Source organism: Cydia fagiglandana, chromosome 5 (assembly GCF_963556715.1).
Source record: "Cydia fagiglandana chromosome 5, ilCydFagi1.1, whole genome shotgun sequence".
NCBI lineage: Eukaryota > Metazoa > Arthropoda > Insecta > Lepidoptera > Tortricidae > Cydia > Cydia fagiglandana.
In genome coordinates this window covers 16589725-16612676 of record NC_085936.1, presented here as the reverse complement: position 1 = coordinate 16612676, position 22952 = coordinate 16589725, and the positions used below count along the sequence as shown (strand labels likewise).

The 22952-nt window shown below is 35.6% G+C and overlaps 1 protein-coding gene and 1 long non-coding RNA gene across 3 annotated transcripts in view; one reads left to right on the top strand and one right to left on the bottom strand.

Annotated features, from left to right (window-relative positions):
- Positions 1–22952, top strand: part of LOC134664597 (uncharacterized) — a 344627-nt gene that overhangs the window by 70992 nt on the left and 250683 nt on the right. The window lies entirely within an intron of this gene.
- The window catches only part of LOC134664603 (uncharacterized), a 63425-nt gene continuing 45239 nt past the window's right edge, over positions 4767–22952 (bottom strand). Inside the window, exon 2 of the long non-coding RNA XR_010098268.1 lies at positions 4767–4856. This is a non-coding gene — a long non-coding RNA (uncharacterized LOC134664603). The remainder of the gene's footprint in view (positions 4857–22952) is intronic.

Sequence of the window (22952 nt, the reverse complement as noted above, 5' to 3'; positions counted from 1 at the left end):
AAATCTTGTATTTACATTTACATGATTGTAAAGTCAATGGAGGTCCTCTTCTAACAAGGAGAGTTAAAAAGGGACTTCCGCTAATATAAGTTATATGCTTTCGTGACACGGACCTTCATAGCCAAGTTTGAGGACAACTAAAGTTTGACGACAAGTAAAGTTACATATTAACATACAATCACTTTTGTGAAAAATAGCTTAGTCACTAGTCGATGAAAGTACTATAGACAGGCCAATTTCGGAATAATATGATGGTCATATTTCTATTTTTTTTATATCACGATTTGTGTCTATGGTATATTTGTCAATCTGGCTGTAATTTATTTATTATTGTTTGTTTTAATATAATTTTTTTGTAATTGCGTAAAAAATTAATAAATATTTTGAATTTCACTTCTAGTATCTAACATCTGTTCGGTTTGTATGTTTTAAAATAAACTATAACTATTTCGTAAATTAAATGTGGTTAAAACGGTTGTCATGTCCCAAGTAGGAATTGAAGCAAGTCGAATTTTCTCATCGTTCCTTTTTATTTTTATGCATGGTTACAAACAAGAAAAATAGTATGGCCTTCACATGACTTTGCGTGTGCAGTCGACGTCAAATATATGTTTACATTTTTCGCCTTATTACAAAGGCATAAGGTGCAAAAGTGTAAACATAAACATCATTTTCCTGCTATAAATCGGATTAAGGTAGGTACAAGTACATACATCAAAAAATAAGGAAACATCTACTTAATCTGTCAACTATAGGTACATTACCATGATGGAGTTGAAGAGTAGACAAATATTATCTTTTAAGGCCGTCAAATTGTTATCAAGTCACGAGTTCAGTGCAAACAACTAAGCATACATACATACAACATTATTATCATCATCATCATCATCATCTCAGCCATAAGACGTCCACTGCTGAACATAGGCCTCCCCCTTTTTTGGGGGGTGAATGCCATAATCGCCACGCTTGGCAGGCGGGTTGGCGATCGCAGTCGAGTACACCGAATTTGAGGGACGCTGCTGCCCGTCCACCAGTGGTCTTGGACGTAGTTTAAGGACATACCCGGGTCCAACATTATTATATTCAATCATAATTAATTCGGGTACCTGAGATGGCTTAGTATGTGACTTTATTTCTAGCCCCGTAAGTGCTTTTATTGAATAGATCCGGGATGATAGTTTGCTAAGCGACAAGTTATTTGTCTGGTGAAAAAATTGGTTTTTTGGTAAGTATGTAGGCACTTAATAGTCCACATTGAGTGGAGTTTTATAGGGGTTTTATATTCGGTGGCATTCTTATACAAATCTATCAATCTATTTCTAGGAAATTCATAAGAAATGTCAATTTGCCAGTCATCTCCGAGACAAGACAAAACATCTCTGTAATACCATGAATTACGAATAAATGATTATGACCATGGGGTAAACGCCGTCCTCGAAACTATACGCGATAATATCCCGGTCTGCTAAATAATAAAAAAGTACATAAGTAATATGTAATTATTTCTTTTTTGCTAGACTGAAAACATCCATGATTGTTAATCATGTTGCTCATCCCACAAATAATATGACCTAAATCTACTTGGGCTCGAAACCAATTGTAACAAACCTTATGTAAAATATTTCAAAGTTCATCAAGTCGTAATTTTGAATGAAATTAACTATATTTTCTGTTTTTACAGGTAATGATAAACAAGGCAACATTAACCCCTGCAAGCCACGTACAGCAAAAGGCCACGCGATGCGGTAACAACCTTTTTTGCGCCGATTCCCCATTGGTGAAGAAAATGTGTGTGGTCCCCATTTAATTTTTAATTTTTGTGTTCGGCAGGTGGTCATTTATTGATAAAGCTTACACCTTCCTTTGCTCCTATAGGGGAGCATTCAACTTGTAATGAAGTCCAGAGAGCCTAAAGCCTAACCTAAATGGCAATCATACCTATACCTACATCGACACACCCCAATCGCCAAATGAACATGTATCGAGATGATAGATTCTACGAAAAGTGACGAGAATAATTCCATTCATTATTTAAGTTTCGATCGGCGATGTTTATTAACGATTGTCATATTGGCTAGACACTCTGATCCTGTAGGTGGTGCTGGTCCGACGATCTGGCGGTCTAGCATAAGTTGCGAACTTGCGCGTGAGTCTAATACTCGAGAGAGAGTCGAGTCGCGCGCGAGAACACAACTTATGCTAGACCGCCTGTACTGGTAAAGACTGCGAGGGCAAAAATAAAATAATATAATGTGCTATACTATAATGTCTATAATATATTTTTTAAAGATGTACATATTGATGAGCTTCAGAGAATTGAGATTTTAGTCATTCAATAAATTAGCGATTTCTCCAGTTCTCTATTCGAAATTTTATAGATAAAAACAAAAAAAAACAAATAAACAAACAATAAAACTTAAAAACCTACGTATAAAAAAATGACCCAGATCGCCGTCAACGGGCACGGTGCCAGAAGGCCGTATTTCCCCGCTGTATGGCGATACTAATACGCTGCACGCTGGGCGAAATAGTGGCCAGCCCTCTGGTCACCAGAAGCCTCTATTAGGCGCGTCGACAAGTCTATTCGAAATGATTTGAGTATATCAAATGCTTACTAGAAAGAAGGCACACAAAGGCACTTTCACAATATTTACCTAATTCTGTTATCGCGCTTATAACACGCGTGTAATATTTTGAAATATTTTCCATCGACCAAGACGTCTATATCATACGTTCGATAGCCGATGATTCACGCTATTTACCGATAACGTCGGAATGCATCGACACGCTTACTGATGCGCTGCAAAATATAGGTCGAAGCTGTATACATTTCAGTAAAACATTACTCATAATAACTACTTATATAATAATTTTCTGATACGTTTTTTCACAAATAGAAGTCATAATAAATTCGATGAACTTCTATAACTTTATCAACTTACGTGCGCTTCTATTGAGGTATGCAAATGTAACAATAAAGTTTATTGTAAAAAGTTTAAAACTCAAATAAATTACTCCTATAATGCAATCATACACATATTGACTATCACAATAAGCAACATTAGACCTAAGTAATTGCCTACCCTAAAGAGTAAGTGCATTCGTACAAATAATCGGATTTAATTTGAATTAACTTTGAGTCGATCACACAGATATAAACGGGGTAATATTTAGAGAAAGTAGTAAAAAGTGTAAATTTTTTGTTAAAGTATCGATAAAAAGGCATGTGTTGCCTTTAAAAAATTAACTGCATTTAAATGTAAATGTTCCAAATTACAATTGTTAATTTTATCAAAAACCGCGCACGCCGCGCCGGTTCGAGTACAGTAATTTGCAATTTTGCACAAAAACTGAATACTGATTATCGCACACATTCAAGCGGGTCTCGTTTACGAGGTATTCAGGTTTTCACAAAATTACCGTTCTTGCTTGGCCCACCTAAGTAACGGACTGAGGCTGTATCTGACTTTTTAGGGTCGTGATATCGCAAATGACGTAATGTATTGAAATATTTGAAATTGGTTACATAGGTAGGTATTTATGTCAACATCCCATGACTTGACAACTAATTACCCAATTTCTACCGCTGAACAGCAAGTTAAGTAAGTACCTATGTATTATGTTCTGATGAGCCATCATTGGAGACATGTCAAAATTTTTTATGGAACCGATGCCCAGAACTTATTTTCGCCTGGTTGTTTATATCCATTTTGGTAGATATTACATAAGTAGTTGTAATAGCAATGTGAAGTGTTATTGTTGTCACCAGTCGAATACCGCTTGTCACCAGTCGAATACCGCTTCTGAGGCCGCATTTTATTAAAGATTTTTTTGGGCCAACGCCATTTAAATAAGTCTGATGGAGGTTTAATGAGAGATATGAACTACATTTGGACTTAATACTTACAATACATATAATAGTTATTCGAGCCGTATAAGAGTACCTACCGACACTTTAATTATAGTTAGGGAGGCGAGGTAGCTAAATGGCGTAATTCAACGGCGCCGTCGAGACCTATCAAAATCGAAAGATAAAATAATTTCGAAAAGAAAAGCTCGTATGGCAAAAACCATTTTAGCGGTGGGTTTGGCGTGTACGGTTTTGCAAAAATGTTAAAAAAAACAGTTACTTGGGCATTCTCGAGCGCGTCAGATATTCATACTACGTATGCCCCGAGTGCCTCTGATAACAACGGTATACTAATCTGCCGGTTTGCGTGGTGGGGGTAGGCATGTAAAGTAGTCAAAAATGCAAAAAAAAAAAATTTACTCGAGCGCGTCAGATTTTCGGAAGGGGTGTTAAGTAGGCCCCAAGGAAGCTTCCTTTAAAAAAACTGACGATTTCGGCGTGACGATAAGTCACGATGAATTTTTGAAAATGCAAAAAAAAAAAGTTTTTTTGAAATACTCGAGCGCGTCAGATTTTCATAGGGGAGGTTTATCTCGGTATCCTGAAAGCATATTTTTTTAATCTGACAAAAATGTTGGTGGGTTCTCTTAATCTGACCGAAAAGGGTTTTTTGGTTTGGTAGGACGGCATATTTCCGCGAAGCGCTCAGTCTGTATTACATATTATGGCAAATTCCTCTTTTTTGCTTCAATTCTTCACTTCGTTTTGCTTACGGTACGTCCAAAAAACAATTTGAGGATCAACAGGCTATTGAATAATATACATACATGAAACTATACATGTTAATAATACTTTTGTATACAGATACGCGTAACTTTTTCTGAGTCCACGAAAATTGTCGAGAAGCTTTAGAAAAAAAAAAATTTGAGATATAATAAAAGTCACATAATTTAATCATCGTTATTTCATATCAACTTTTTTTAACACCCTCAGTTTTCGAGATATACTCAAAAAACCGGGAGTTTGAGTTTTTATGATGCTTCAAGTCAAAAAGTTTTAACTTTGGACAAAAATGTAAAGAGACCTTTTTTGTGTAAAATAAAATTACCTTTTTTGTTTATTTAAACTTTTTTTTTGTAAAATGTATCGTTCGCGACTTATATGCCGCAACGCGTTCTTAGGAAGACGAAATGGCTCCTCCACACTTCCGGTCATGCGGAAACCGGCAGATTTTGTATTTTAAGTAAGTTTTAGATTATATTCTTCAAAATAAAAAATAAAAAAATCGCGCTCGAGAATGCCGGATTAACGTTTTTTTTTTACAAGTTCGCGACCCTATAACTCGGCGGCGTCAAGGACTTATCGTCAGATTAGTTAAATTTAGTCTTTAAACACTAAAATCAACCCCCAATATCTTAATCTGACGCGCTCGAGTATTTCAGACTATCCATTTTTTTTACTAATCTGATCGTCTATCCTAGGCGCGCGTCACTACATATAGAGCTAAATACTTTACAAGGTTGTTCTATTAGGTCTAAGGTATCTCTCATATCTTAAACTGCCACGCTCGAGTATTGCCGAAAATTCCCCTATTCGCCTCCCTAACTATTAATAAGCAAAGGCATGCAAAGGTAAAAACCTCAAAACCTTACCAAAAATAGTTATTAAGACAATTCTTTAAATAAAGCTTTTTGAGATGAAATTATCCATTCATTTTTCAAAAGCAAAATACTAGTAGTTAAATCATATTAATTTTAATTTTTAACAAGCAGAAACCCAGATCTTTAGGAAAACCCAGAGTTAAACAAACCACGAGATATCGTTGTGTATTTTATCATAATTTTAAGATATAGATAATCAGTTGGAAAAATTTCATCGATCATGATAGCGTTCGGATAAATAAAAAACCCTACCAAATGCGAGTCAGACTCGCCCACCAAGGGTTCCGTACTTTTATTTGTTGTTATAGCGGCAACAGAAATACATCATCTCAGTTCATGAGATACAGCTTAGTGACAGACAGACAGTCAGACGGACAGTTGCCCTCCTAAGCCCAACAGCGGTATCTCAAAAACAAATGATGTTGAAAATGGAATTTTGAGATAAAGAATATACGGTATATGTTTTGTTAAATTTTTATTTCAGACAGGTGCCGCTAAACGCTTAGCAGGAGAGAGTGGATCATATTAGTATGTAATAGGGTCCCGTTTTTACCCCTTGGGTACGGAACCATAAAAATTACGAAGGCTTTTTTACGTACTTAACCTTTCGAAGGCTATAACTGAAAAAAAAACTGTGGTTGTTCAACGCAGGCAAATTAACCTGAGCATATAAGCTTAGAGTCCCATCTTCATTAGTTTTAAAATCTTCAGTAATGCGGAAAGAAAATACAATAAAAATGTATCGCTTAACCTAGATACCTCTGATAAAGGCTTAAAACTGCATGAGCATTGCGTGATCTGCAAGCCATGGGAAACGTACTTTACTTTCTCATTGTCATATTTTTTTATTTCTCAATATGTGAATTTAAACTTTATTTGTACACTGTAAGAATCATTTTGCAATACAACATGTGAGATTGAGATACAGATCAGTTCAAGATATAGTATGTGGATTATTAGGTGCGTATTCTGCGTGTGACACCAAAATAACTAGCGTGCGAAAAGCCGGTCGTCTTTTTTTAAATTCCCAATGGAAAAGAATGTACTTTGCATAATGTAAAATGTCTGGAAAGCCGAGCGTTGCTCGGAAAACATACAAAAACTCAAAAATGCGCGTTTTTCCGGAGATAAGACCTAGCTAGATCGAGTTATCACCCTCGAAAAACCCCATATAGTAAATTTCATTGAAATAGAGTCGTTACCGTCCCCTCCCCCCTAAATTAACAAGTATTGTACAGGTTGAATATTAAAGTTAGGTATAAAAAAGCGGAAAAATAAAAACAAAATTATCATTTAATTTATACATTTTGTAAGATGTTTTTTTTCTTTTAAAGTAGGTTCGAAAATGTAAAAAAATATTTATTCAACTAATTTGCCTAATCCATTGTGCTCAATGTCTGTTTATTATGAGGAAGTAAAGATTACTAAGTAAGCAAGTTAATTATGTTATTGTTTTGGCCTTATTAAGAACTATAGTTATGTAGTTATCAAACAATAACGCGAGATAAGCCTAGATTGACATTAGGGCGCCTTCCTTCTTAGTCGCATACACGTGCAATAACTATAAACTTGACGTGAAAGATGCCTTATATCACAAACCTTATATTGAACTAGACGCAACAGATGTTCATTCACATGTCTTTTAAGGCCGGTTTCAGACTAGCGATTTATACGCGCGTATAAGCTCGTTTTTGGAAGCGCGTCTTTTGCCAAATGTAGCGAAATGTAGCGCGCCTGTAAGCGCGTATGTCGAAACGATCAAACAAGAAAAAAAAACGTATAAATGTGAAACAGCCTTAGTAGTCCAATATTTACTATTTACCAACATATTGGTAGTACTAGTGATAATTTCATAGAAGTTTGACGTTTAAAATAACATTTGCACGTCTGTGCTATAAAAATCTTGGTCTGACTCTACCTACATTTCTTACGAATGTGTTGTAATAAAATAACAATACATTGTGTAGAATTACGTGCTCACTACCATCGCATTTACCGATTATTTCTTGACGTAATTCTTAGAACAGGTTGGCTCTAGAAGTGGGAATCACCCAAGTAGAAATGTGGTAAGAAAAGTATCAAGTTTGCACAAACACGAGAGGGAAAAATTCTGCACATGCGACGTTATTTGCCTAGATTAAGTCATTAAGCCGTCTTAACTGTATCCGCATTTTGCTATCATAAGTACTGGAACACTCAGTGTTATCAGTTATCATATTATGAAGGGATTAGAAAGTCCTTCATTCGTTAAAGTGTTAATCATGGCAAATTAACCGAGTTGTGGAATATACGCAACACGTTTTTGCAATTTCAATGTAGGAATGGTAAAATTGGGACATACGCATTTTATTGTATGCTTAAATCGTTCCCGTCTTTCCTGTAGACATCGCAAAGTTAAGAGAATCAAAAGTTATTTTTTATAGGGTGCGCAGGCGGGATACATTTTTTCAGGACTTGAAACTTAAACTAGTTCGTTTACTTTTTATGACTTGAAGAACCTTTGTAACTTTTTTCTGAACTTATCAAAGAATTGGGTCATCTGCTGAATATAAGCTTTTACTAGGATATCTACGACTCAACGACCAATAAGGACAATTTCAAGTTTACCTGTGATCTTGATCTACATATTTGTGCCTCGGCATTGTCTTAAAAATAATAAGAAAGTGAAAAATCATGACTAGTTTACCTACTTATATCGTTATTCTGGTAACAGATAAAAGTAGCTGTACCAGAAAATGGAAATAAATATTGTTTTACAGATATTAAATGGGTATTCTTCTCATAATAAGTACTTACCTAATAAATAGATAGTATTTCATTTAATTTTGTTCTAAAAAATAGACATTTGATCACTAACTAAGATAGTCACTCATTAATTTTTTTTATCACTACACCTTATAAAACAAAGTTCCTCGCCGCGTCTGTCTGTTTGTGTGTTTGTTCGCGATAAACTCAATAACTACTGAACAGATTTTTATGCGGTTTTCACCTATCAATATTAGAGTGATGCTTAAGGAAGGTTTAGGTGTATAATTTGTTAACCCGTTCGAAGCCGGGGCGGGTCGCTAGTATTTTAATATTTATATGTATATAACGTAACAAACTTATGTCATATAGGACTAGGGGTAAGTAAACACGGCCGCATGTTCGCAATGTGGGCCGGGCACAAAAATCTACTGCACACGTTATTTCCACACGAATATAAGTTCTAGTATTTAAAGTTAGGGTATATTTTCCTCCAAACTAGCCATATCCTTAGAATATCCGTATTAGGAAGATTGTCCAAGACATGGTATTAGGAAATCGGCAATTTGCGAAACCGTCATTTATGTCACAGTGACATAAGGCAGTGATTAATGCCAAGAGGTCAGTCAGTTAGTCGAAAACGGAAACGCAAAACACTTCAGATCGTCCCTTAAAATAGTCTCAAAATATTCTGATTTCCACAGATGAAGGCTGCTTTGCTGTGCATTTAGGTTTTAGGTTAGGTTAGTATTTTCTTGCTCATCGTTTAAATAGTACCCTTAATTAATTAGTTCCAATAAGGCTTTATGACTTGGTTTGACCAAATTAGAAGAAGGATTTTACGTATTTAGCGTTAAACTTGAAAGAGCACAAAAACTGGATCTCTTTACCTTTAATACCTGTCAAGTTTACCTCCTGGGAAGATTTATTAGGAATGCATATTACTTTGTTCTGAAGCTTGGGTTAACTTTGAAATTCTATTTATAACTAACACAACAGCATCCAATACTCGTTTAAATGGGCTGGTTAAATGAAATTTGTTTGGATCGGATTATTTAGGTTTTAAAAAGGCTTCTTGGAGTTTATTGAAAAGTAAACTGTCATTAAACTTGACTTTGAAGATAAAGATCGTCTTGTTTGTTGACAGACCTTCGCCTTAACTTTTTATAGGTACAGTCGCCATCAGATATATCGTAATGTCAATGCCAATGTACCGTCAAAAGTGCCTACTTTGCTCCAAAATGAGAAAATTTATTTTAATTTTTAAATTATTGTGTTTGGTTTGCTGATATATATGTGCCGATTTAAAGTAGATCTCTAATATTATGTTCACTTAAATGAAGTTGTTACATAGTGTTCGATGTACACCTCAATTTAAGCTCTTGTGGTAATGAATAAACTCTAGGATTGTACTATCTTCTTTATTTATCAACTTAATTAACTAGCTACAGTTTTCATATATAAAACCTGTTGGATCACAATTACCCCTAGAGAGCAAAAAGTAGGCATATTTTAGGGTACTCATAAATAGGTATCTAAATAAGCCTCTATTTTCATGGCGATAGCAGATATTTTGAGCACATCGGCCGCTCCGATATATCTGATCGCGACTATACGGCTTCTGCTCGATGACATTCGCAGACGGCCGAACTTACGTCAGGACTTTCACTAGTAAGTATACTCGGCTATGTGTATTTTTGCGTTATTAGCTACCCAATTATGTGTAGGTACGTTTACCTACCGTACCAATTTTTACCGTACCGTACGTATTTACCGTAACTTTTTAGTTTTTTAGGGTTCCGTACCCAAAGGGTAAAACGGGACCCTATTACTAAGACTTCGCTGTCCATCCGTCCGTCCGTCCGTCTGTCACCAGGCTGTATCTCACGAACCGTGATAGCTAGACAGTTGAAATTTTCACAGATGATGTATTTCTGTTGCCGCTATAACAACAAATACTAAAAACAGAAAAAAATAAAGATTTAAATGGGGCTCCCATATCACAAACGTGATTTTTGACCAAAGTTAAGCAACGTCGGGAGTGGTCAGTACTTGGATGGGTGACCGCTTTTTTTTTGTTTTTTTTTGCATTATGGTACGGAACCCTTCGTGCGCGAGTCCGACTCGCACTTGCCCGGTTTTCGTTCTTTTTGCCTGTTTGAATTTAAGGATTTACTGTGTAGGCTATTTTTATATTTGTTTGTATAATATATTTTGGACTAATCAATTGTTAGAAAATCCGTGGTTTTGGCCTACGCCTCCGGGAAATAGGAGTGATTGTATGTATGTAAATTGTTAGGTTGGCTATCCTAATTTTTCGGTGCTAAGACTGTCTGTTGGGTTGTCGGATCGGGTAAATTAATTTTTCATAAGTTTGGTTATGCTGGTCCACCACGTCATCAAAAAGCGTCCGCTGCCTCTATTAAATACGTTAAGGGAGTGTTAGAGAAAACGGAATAAAAAACAAGGAACACCAAGCAAGCCAACATTCTCTTAAATAGATAATTTCAGTGTACTTTATACTTTTAGATACCTACTTATTTATGCAGAATTCTAGTGTGTGGTCAAAAAATCCTGTTTAAAATCTACCATTGTGACTGGCTCTCCGCTGTTTTCGGACACGGTGCGATTGCAGTGTTAAATATAAATACATATTCCAATTGCTAGCGGAGCACGAGTCGGTCTATGGCAGTTGTCTCCAACCTTTTTTACCTGAGGGCCATATTGCGCCTCAGAATTTTCGCGCGGGCCACCGTCGGTGCCGAGAGGGGAGGAGGAGGGTGTATCTGGTTGCTGCTGTTAGGGCTGAACAGTGAACACCTGGAGTCTGGCTCCGGGCCGGATTGGAGAGCCCTAGTCTATGGCATAGACTCAATGCGAACTAGTAACTATAACTATTAAGGTAGCGCAATATTGTACGTCAACTACATATATTGAATTTTTACACATTGAAAAAAAAACTATGCGGAATAGTCTAATACTTAATATATTTTCAAACAAACTTCAACCATAACCATAAATAGTGAAGTTCGCACGACTAGTAGACAACACACGGGTTTAATATTTATGTATCACAATAAGTGTATTGCATGTCCTGTTAGTGAACAGGAATGTTATATCAGTAGGTACAGTAAAAAGTATTAATTTGACCCTTTTCGTACCTTGTAACAGTGGCAAGCAATGTGAAATTCGCTAGAGTCCTCATACTATTGTCATTGTGGCACAAAAAGGGTCACAGGTAAATTCAAACTGTCGACTACAATATCAAGATTGTTTAAAATTTAAATGCCAATAGTAAAGTTACCTCTTCTGGTTTACTAGAACGTTTGACTCGATAACTAGTCATAAGGAATACAGCCAGGCTCGTCGGCCACTAGAATATCGGTCAAGCGTAAAGCGTGCTCTCGAGATAAATGCGAAAAGGATGTTTATGTCTTGGCGCCTTTCTATTTGTCACCAGTGATGGATGTTTATTAGAGTCAGACCAAGAAAAGTCTGCAGCGGATTTGGTAGCCCAGGCAGTGCAAGTGTTATTTTAAACGTCAAATAATAATATAATAATAATAATAATTCAGCCTGCATACGTCCCACTGCTGGGCACAGGCCTCCTCTCGAGCGCGAGAGGGCTTGGGCTATAGTCCCCACACCTACCACCACCACGGCCATACCACGGCTATAGTAAACGTCAAACTTCTATAAAATGATGGCGTGTAAATAACATTTGCACTGCGTGGCCTATCAAATCTGCTGCAGACTTTTCTTGGTCCTACTCTACTTATTATCTGGAATAATTAATGTGGTTTAGGAAACTTACGTGTTGAAAATTATGAGCGATGTTAATGTCTTTTGGTTATTTGTGACGTCCTACGTGGAAAGGTACCTTATGGCGGTTGACGCTTACGCTATTATTAATGCCGCTCCAATATGGTGCTATACGACGTAAGCGCCAACCGCCATAAGGTACCTTTTCCCAGGGAACGTCACATTTTACCTTTATCTATCTGAGTAAGAATTACCTTACATTTGGTACCGATTTACTCGTAAGGTGACTGATTTCGATTTCTACAGCGATCTTGACCATATAATATAATATTATTGAATACGTCCCTTGCGTGCGCAAATATTTATTTATAATTATTCTTTGCCAATATAGAATAGCATTTCAAATTTAAAACGGTCATATACATTATACAATATTAGAGTAACACATCTCTGATCTATTCCCGAAAGCTTAAAACCATTTTTCGTGTGCATTTGTCTAATACCGGCCCCGACACCCATGGCAGTCGTGGCATGAAACAAATCACAAAAATCATCAATCAATTACAAATAATTTATCGAAGGAGCCTCGAGAACTACACACTTGTTGTTTAGAAGACTTAAGCCTTTAGAAGCCTGTTTGTGCCATTTACAAAATGTAAATAAACCAGTACTGTATTCGCCATTGACCGGTTTTTGTGGAAAGTGTCCCCATACATTACATCACCGCGTCTTGAATTTGTGACAAGCTCATAAATATTACATTGTTGCCAAAGTGCAGAGGCCTAAGTATCTTGAATACGTTAGATAATAAACAATATGTTAATATCTGACTTATCTGAGACCTGTTTACAGTTTACACTGGGCTTGTTAATTTCCCTGAGCCATTTAAAGAAACTACCTTAAAACAGTATAATGTTTGGATCCGATCAAACATAGGTAGGTACACCTATATCAAGAGAAAATTAACATTGGGCTCGGCAAAAGTGAGATGAATTTTTTGGCTCTTAAACATAGCCATTGTACGTTTCGTTGTTTGCCCAAAGTGTGCCATTTAGATAAAGTTTTAAAAGTACCTAAAGTCCAAAAAGCGATTTTACTTCAATATGATAACGAATATAAAATGTACGTAAAACCAATAATTCATTTTAAATAATAGCGAATCTAGACACGCGGCAGCGTGTCAAGCCAAGTTCAAGCAAAGGAACTGGCTATTAGCCAGCGCCAAGTGTAATATTACACGAACCACTTGGTGCCACTTTTGACCCTTCTATAACTCAAAACATCTTTAACGTAAACACATAAAACTACGTGTGTTTAATTATATCCATAAGGACATCTAGAAGCCCAAATTTCATGAAGCTAGCTCAAACGGTTATAAAGATATGAAGGTCAAAAAGTCGTAAAATTTAAGACTGACTGACAGACTTATAGTACCTAAACCTAACCTACTTCCAGATGACCTAGAAGGATGAAATTTGGAATCCAGCTCGGTTATTATGTGTAAGCGTAGGAAAAGATCTAAAAACAAAAAAAAGTTAATAAATAGGGGGGGTCCCCATACAAATTTCTTTTTTATTGTGACTGACATATAGTACCTAAACCTGACCTACTTCCAGATGACCTAGAAGGATGAAATTTGGAATCCAGCTCGGTAATTGTGTGTAAGCGTAGGAAAAAATCTAAAAATAAAAAAAGTTGTAAAATAGGGGGGGTCCCCATACAAAAAACCTGCAATACGCGCTAAACAACCGGCCAACGGTGTGTCGTTGGCGGCGCGCGGCACCACATAATTAATACAAATAACAGAAGTAAAAAACATGCAGCGGAAACACAAGAAAAAACATTAAATCTCAATACCTGCCTAGTTTTCTTTACAAAAAGTATTGATATCCCATCAAAAACATAAATGTAAAAAAGGAGAGCCAAGTTCAATACAAAAATTATGCTTGGCTGTGGGGTTCGCCGCAAAAAGAATGGAGATCTAAATGAGTGCCAAGTTCTATGAAAAATCCAAATATGTATTTATAGGAACAAAATAACATTATAAACAAGTATTAAACTCTATTTCTTTGCTTTATTGGATACCTATAACAATGGCTGTTATTTAAAAAAAATGTGAGATCTAAAGTAGGTTAGATTTGGCTTGGCCAGTTTTATGGTATGGATGTAAAATATGCACTCTTTTACTTTTTCCTCAACTGCAAAAGCATAATTATTTCAAAGTATCAAACCATCTATTAAATAATCAATCAATAGCAAACTAGTTATTAAATAATGAGTTCTAACGGGTACTTTATTTACCTACATATAACGGTATCCGAACATTCGCAAACATTTATTACACTCGTAAGACAATTACATCGTGATGTTGATCAGTTAGATTAATAGGTATTTTATTTTAGTTTAACTTACAGCCTGGAGCATTATTTTACCGTTAGTGCAAAAATGCACCTAGTTTTTTTAATAGATTTAGTTAGATGCCATCTTAATCGCTTTTCAAAGTGCGTTTCATAAATCAACTTTTAGTACCAAATTGTGACGTCCCACGGGTAAAGGTACCTTATGGCGGTTGGCGTTTACGCTATTATTAACGCCGCTCGAATATTATTGCGGCGCTATGCGTCGTAAGCGCCAGCCGTCATAAGGTACCTTTTTCCGTGGAACGTCACAATTTCTTTTTGTAGATGTAAACGATGTTTTTGTTGCGTTTTCCACAGATATGATGTTGGTTCTTGTCTACAGTACAGCGTGATAAAACGGTGTCCGTCACTTTCTCCCGCGGTGTTAAAAAGTGACAGTTATTTTTATCACCTGGATAAAAACAATCCATAATACGCCAACCTTATCATTAGTATTTAGGCGGGTTGATGAGTTTTTTAATAAGTCAAAAATAATAATTAGTATGCTTATTAAATTTATAAAAAGTATTTAAAGTAGGTACTTTAAATACTTTTTATAAATTTATGATCATACATTCATGCTACTAAGTTAATTTTCAGTTAGCGATCAACACAAAGTGCTGAAAAAATGTAGATATCATTACATTCAAGGAATTTAGAAGGTATTAAAATTACTCTAGTCGAAATCGATCCTATTTATCGGAATAGAATTACAGAAACAAGTATAACTCATGTCTGACCTGCCCCACAACGGAGCGAGCACTGATCACGACCGCTCATTTCCAATGCTAATGCGCCGTAACCGCTAAACGCACAGGCGCAACTGTTCCTACTATTGACTACTACGATTAAATGCATTGAGACGCTATCTGCTTAAGTTAATTAGTTAATCATTTGTCCGCTAGATGCCACTGTACTGTGCACTAGAGATTCCTGTCGGTCTAGCATGAGCTGCGCTTTCGCGCGCGACTCCGTACATCTAGCGCGACTTCAAGTAGGTATAGACTCGCGCGCGAGAACGCACCGCCTGCTGAAGTACCCACTAAAATTATGGTATGATTATTGGGTTAGGTATATGTGTTAGGTATTTATTTCGTCTGTAATTTTCTTTTTCAAACTATCTGTAGGTAATACTTAATATGAAACCTTTGATTTAGCATATAATAAATGATAAGTACGAGTAATTTCATTTGTATTTAACCATGTACTAAATACATAACAAGACATAAAGGTGTATATTACCTATTCTGTATTTTATATAACAATTTGTTTTGAGCAAATCTGAAATTCATAGTGTTCGTATGGTCACTGCTTGTTATCCTGTCTCACCTTAAGATTATATAACAGATTTAAGTGGATATTGTTTTTTCTGCAAGTAGAAAACAGTTGAGATACTATGAAATTACTATACTATGATATAATTGTATGAGATTACTATACTATGATATAATTGTTATCATAACATAATATGATTATTTTATTTTACGTATATGACGATTAGCAGTAATTACTCCAAAAATATGACTACAAACGGTTTTAAATGTATCTCATTGAGGTGTAAATCAAATCTCTTTAATCTGCTTATTTAAATTAGACTGTAAAGTCGTAAAATCGAGATAATAAGTGTATAAGAGCATATAAAATGCGTCATACATTACCTTTTTAATTAGAGACAGCGGCAAAAGAAAGTGCAATAATTTATGCAAATGCCAGTTGATAATTTGAGGTACCGTTTGGATTCAGACCACACTGGCATCGGCATTACTGCAGCAGTATTGCAACGCGAAATAACTGCCGACTGCGTTGCTGTCGCAAATCGATGATGCCGCCCTGACTTACGACAATGGGCAGTAATGTTTCAGTGCAGCAGTAATGCTGATGTAATCCGAATCCGAACGGTACCTTAACTTGTTAACTTGGTATCCAAAACATTACCATTTTATTGCTATTTAAACTAAATATCATTAATATTTACACAGGTAAATATTAATGATATTTAGTGATTTGCGTACTAATTATAAGAATGTTAGTTACTTTATTAATTGGAAATCCCAGTGCAATGTATGGAACACTAATTAGTTTTAACTGCTCTGACACAAAGTAGCCTAATTAATTACCTACTTATTATTGCTAAACACTTGTTATTATAATTACAATCACCGACTTATCATTATCGGTTTATAAATAATAGAACGAGTGTCCTGGGATATATTATTTAAAAGGAAATACCCACACTACAGGTCCTAAATGTTGAAACGCAAAATTAAATTTGTCTACCTACGCGCCTTAATTGAAATTGAGAAAATTGAATAAATGCTGGAGCCCGATTCTGATTTTAATTTCAGTAATGTCGCTTTTGACAGCTGACAGATCAAATCCATAACAGTTTCAAAACATGAATATTATTAAATCAGAATAGGGCTCCTAGTCTTGGTAAAATACGCAGATTGAGTAATTTGTAAACTTATAGGTAATGCTTTGCACTTAAAAAGATTATAAACTTAGCTCATAGTCCGTCTAAGCTAATTTTGCACCAACTTGAATAAAACATAGTGAGGAATGTCATTATAAACGTCATATTTTCATAGAAATTTGACATTGCCACATTTTGTCGTTGCAAATGGCATGCAGAGTAAGCTTGGCCCGCCTCTAGCAATTCATTCACTTCTGAAGAATTTGATTGTGGCAGATAAATATATAGTTACTTATATAGAATATTTATTTTTTAAATGAATACACGGTTTGATTTATAGGAATACAAATTACAACTAGCACAAATAAAAAATTAAAACTATAAATTTAAGAAAACAAACCGCTCCCTGCCGTTCCCGGTGCAAAGGTGCCCAGGATGCTCGCAGCATTTCCACGCTGGATCACCACGGACAGCCTTTGCACAAGGAACGACTCGGAGCGGGGACCCTTCCCCTTTCTGTCTGAGTCGACGTCCCAAATCACGAGTGAAGCGTTTCGCGTCGGCAGACCAGCAACCCGCCGTTTCTACAGAGAAAGGGATGACTAGTATAATTAGTATAATACTTATATTAGTATTTTATATAAGAAATTAGACTAAATTAGGTTGTACCTAACTCAAAAGCATGTCGTCAGGTCATCACTCAATGCTCTCATGGACACTATTTGATTGGCAAAATAATCGCGCATAATTATAACAAGATAAGACTAATCTTAATAAAAATGACACAATAGCATTGTTGACAATGATAATTGCATAATAGGGCAGTTATGCAATTGAAGGCTTATCATAGAAACTGGAGCAGATCTATTTTTCTAGACCAATTGTTTTATGAAACGGATTATTTCGAAACGAAATCTAGGTGTCACGCAAAAGAATACTAAATTTGATCAGGAAATTACCTAAGAAAATAGATGAGATTATAGTAGTGTTGTTCTATATTGATAAATAAATTGTTTTTGGGCTATTAATTATTTTGAAATCGATAAGTAAGTACTCAATAAACGAAGGAAACGAACGACTAATATATAAAATAAATACTTTTTCTACTCTTCGTCTTTAATGGTTGAACAACGTAATTTATGGTAAGACTTTTCACTATGGACTCCCGACTCAACTATAATGAGTTAATTACGAAACACCTTATTATACTATAATTAATTTGTCAAGAGGACAAAACCAAAGGACATCAACGAACCTCTTTTTCGAAAGATATCTAATTTTGTTTAATTAATAGGTTGTATAGTAGAAGAAATATTATTTTAGTTCACTCATAAAAAAAAAATAGCATACAATAGTGAAAGCTCAATTTCGTATTCTCTTGCCTTAGTTAGGTCACTCAGCAAGCATTATGGCCACGTAATGCTCGCTGAATGAGTGAATATATTACTCGATTGAAAAGCTCTCTATTTTAGCACGATTGTATAAAATACTATTAAACGCATCATAATAAGAACCAACTAGTGTAACTAACTAAGCAGGCTCAACAACAGAAAACGATCTATTACGTTGCTTTACAAAAAGTCTTATTTATACACAGACGTGACAGACGTAACTCGTAAAATTCGCCATAAAAAGTTTCCAATCGAGTAACCACGGTGGGACACGCATTTTGGTGTCGAGTACCGAGTGCCAACACATAATGTTTTGTGCAGTCTGTGTAGTTATTATCGAATGTGTTTAGATGAGTCGATTTCTTAGATAAGCCGTGTCAAGAGTAGTAAAGCCAGGAAATTAGAAGGGGACAAAAGATATGACGCGCCGCGCGAAACTTGCGACGAAAGAAATTACTATCGCGCGGGTTTTTACCTTTTATTTCAATTAGTCTGAAAAAATACTCGTATAGTATATACTCGTATGGTATATACTCGTATAGTACTTATATTTAAAATTTTGCCGGGCACATCATTCGGGTGTCATCTAGGGTTGCCAGATGGTCGGGATTTGGCGGGATTCTCCCGATTTTTAGCATGTGTTCCCGATTCCCGACAAAGTGAAACTTGTCCCGAAAAACAGCTTCACGTTATAAAACAATAATTTCAAGTTCCGAAGCCGAGCAAGCGAGCTGACTTAGTGCCAATAATGTAAAATATCGTTGTTTTTAATATAATCACTTTAATATGAATGTATTTTTTTTCCCGAATTAAGTCCCAAAATCCCGAAAAATTGATATTGTTTCCCGATATTAGCGCCTTTCAATCTGGCAACCCTAGTGTCATCATTCATCACTAGACTGCTATGGTAGGTATGCAGGTGGTATCATGGTCCCATTTTTATCACTTGTCATGTCATACATCAGTTCGCACTTACATTAGTGTTAGAACGTGACAGGCATGATGACAGATGATAATCCGTCCCTTAGCCCTTCAGAGTAAATTAAATGAAATTTCATCATGTTTTCGTGATGTTTTCTATTCAGCATTACATCTTTTAAGGTTTTGGTTGGAGTCTGCCCTTGCAAATATAGTCTATTTTCCTTAGGAAATTTTCAATGGCAGTTGCCTTTGATTAAAATGGGGGAGAAATCAATATAATAACTAAAATTTTGCGTTAGCCCCTTAAAATTACTGTGCTTATTCGAAACACGCTCTTATACTAGTTTAGTCTGAGTTCTCGACTCGCGCATGTTCGATAACAAAGTGGAATTACATCCAAGGGTTGTTCCAAGCAGTCGAGCGTAAGCGAATTCGCAAACGACCATATATGTATAAACGTGATCTCCGTTCAAATGCACTCTTTACAAACCGCGAGGTCACCATATACTGGTCTGACCGAAGCAAATGCTCGGTAAGCGAAAAGTATTCCCATAGCACAGAAACATCGAGAATTATAATGGGATTAACGGTGTGCACTTCGCATGTATTGCTGCGACATTAATGTTAACCCTTTGACCGCCGTTGTCCGGTATACAAGACAACGAGAAAACGATACGCTGGCGCCGTCGTCTTGTATACAAGACACAAATTCAACCACTCCGTTAATGTGAAAATAATAACAATTGCAAATTCTTTTACACTCTTGTTCATATTTTAGGTCTTTGTTTTTTCATTTATTTGCATTTTAAACAAATATGTAAATCCATTCTTTTATAATAAGGCATTTAAAAAAATTGCTCCAAATTTCAACGTTTTTTATGTCCCTCGACGCCGCTGTCTTGTATACAAGACAGCTAGGGATGGGAATGTTAACTCGATATGGGAATTTTCAAAGTAAAATAAAGTCAGAAATATGTTTTTATTTAAGTATTTGAAACCTTGTTAATCGCCAATTGTTGGTAAAGAGTAGGTAATAAACGAGAGACAGATAGGCATAATAACTATATGTAAAGTTCAGGCAGCTTCTTTAGCTGTAAAAACTAGGGTCAGACAAGTAAATTTCCCCTTGTGGATTGTTGACTAATTGCAGAAAAGATAAATAAAAAAATAAAATAAATAATTGATTTTATTTTGAGCTGATAGCGTCGTAGTGGGAAGGGATAAACCGCAGCGACCGCTTCGTATAAGACTAGTACAGATGGACATACCTATTTATCAGACTTTAGTTTTTTGTTAAAAGTAAGTACCTATCTAACATTGACATCAATGTGTTATTTTTTTATAACAATTCGTCGTTAATTTGGTAAGATTTTAGTAGATTAATGTATACCAAACTGAAATTATAATGAATGATTCTAATTCCGGAATAATTTCTTCACTCATTGAAAATTCAACCCACGTGTAATTTTCACCAAAACAGTTCCGGTATATTTACGTTATCGACACATGATGCGCGGCTTTAACGTTACGCTAATAAAGTTTACGTACCGACAAGCGCTTACGCCGTTGACCTAGAGGCTATTATTACTTAATCCGCGCGGAAACAGTCCTTGTCGGTGTGCACTGCGGACAGTCCATGCGCGCCGTTGTCTTGTATAAAAGACTTCTCGTACAGCCTAGTGCGGCGATATTACGTCTTGAATCGACATTGTTTAGTGTTGTTTTTGATTATAAATCCCTATGTTTTAAACATTTTCGGGTGTAAAACATATGTTTAATTTTGGCAATTTGGAAATAAATTAAAGCTGGATAAGAACAAAGCTAAATTGAAAAGATTTTTACCATAAATTGTAAATATCGATAACACTATTTGCAATCCCTAAACTTTTTATTAGTTGTTTACTTAAAATTTGCTCTGGCGTGTGAGTGAGCGTCTTTGCGGACTAGGTCCGGCGGCCAAAAGGTTAAAAGATCGGAAGTACGAAGTAGTCTAAATATAAACAGCAGACCCTTGTGTGAGACAAACTATGTACTGAGTACTAATAGTTATAATGGCAAGAGAGTAGGTCAGACTAATCTGACCTCTTAAAAGCCCTTTAAAAACTCTTTTGTTAGGCTCTAAAGCCTAACAAAAGTTATACAGTACATTCTAACTAGTCACATAGGTAGGTCAATAGGTATAGGTATTCCTGATCAGGTTTTACTTGTAAAGCGACATTCGAACTTGAAAAAAATCTCGCACAATTTTTTGGAGAAACAGTTTGAAGAAGAAACGGATTGCCAACCATCTAAGTGAAGATGGAAACGTTGTGAGTGGTGTGAATTTGACATTTTATGATGATATTGATGATACGTCTACACTTTATCACTCCCGTCTGTGCAAAGTTGACGTTGGTCCGACAGTACGACTCTATAACGGGGTAGGAATATGTACAATGTGAAGTAATACTATGTATTAATAGTGTGTAATTGTGGTTCCATGTATGTAGAAATAGATAAAAACCAATAGTGCAAGTAACAGCTGGTTTAGGTCTTATTTGTGGCGGGTCGCCTTGGGCGCGGCCGACGGCAGGACTCGAACGTTCGAAAGGTTAGCGTAGACGTAGCGAGGATGGAAGTGGCAATGTAACTTTTGGGTCAACTGCGCTGCAATAATTTTAAGCCCAAGACGGATCAAGAACTTGGATGCAATACTCGATACATTGCATAAGGGAATGTAAATCAGTTAGGATGTTTAAATTTAATTTAAATGAAAATGTTTCTATTAAACAAAATTAAATTAAAGTTACCACCATAAGCAATAAGATGTAATTAAGTTAACAATTAATTAGGCAATTAGCTAAGTCTACCCATTTATGTTTTAAGGGAGTTCCCTCTGCCAACGAACTGTCCTGCAGTTTGGCAGATGAAAAAAACTGTAAAATAGGGTTTATCTGAAGAAATGATTTATTTATTTTATTTTTATTTGCTAATGACACAGTACATTAAATTCAATTGCCCCACCAAATACCGCAATGTAACGCAAAATGCATGCCTTACCAATCTTACCATAAATTTTGTATTTATAATGTAAATAAAATTATGATATGGGATATGGGCCTTGCCTGAATTAAAAATTCAAGTAAATAAATAACAGACGTAACAGTCCACATAAAACCAAGTTGGATTTGGAATATTAATTACGGGACAGTATGCTAAACAATTGAATGGGCTTCCCAACGACAAATAGTAATTCATTGATATTCAGTAACATATTTTTATATATTTAAGTAGGTACTTAAGGAATAAATTTTAGTCCAAAAATACATATAACGTTTTCAGTGACAGATGAGTAAGAAGTTACTTATTGTTTAACTAAAAAATGGATTATTTTAAGCCGGCTTCATTATGTAATGAACTTGTTCAAAACATTTCTGAATTTCAGTTGTTGTTAGTAACAACAACAATGATGTATTTTTAAGCGCAATAAGATAAACAATAGATAACTTTAATCGATCTGAAACCGTCATGAGTGACATCATTAAGGCGATTTTACGGTTAATTTTAGGTAATGAGTCATTACTAATGACCTAGGTTCTACCAAAGACATATGTAACGTCCTATAAGATGAATAAAGTCTCTAAGAAAAAAACGTGCCTCGGAAATCAAGAAAAAGTCATTCTCGGATAGATGGCGCACATGTGAGATACGTAGTATAAAAACAAAGATCACACTTACATTTTTACGAGATGGTTCACTTTTGCTAAGCTAATACGTACTTATATCGAAATAATAAGTTAGAACTGCTGTTCAATAACACAACTACCCTCC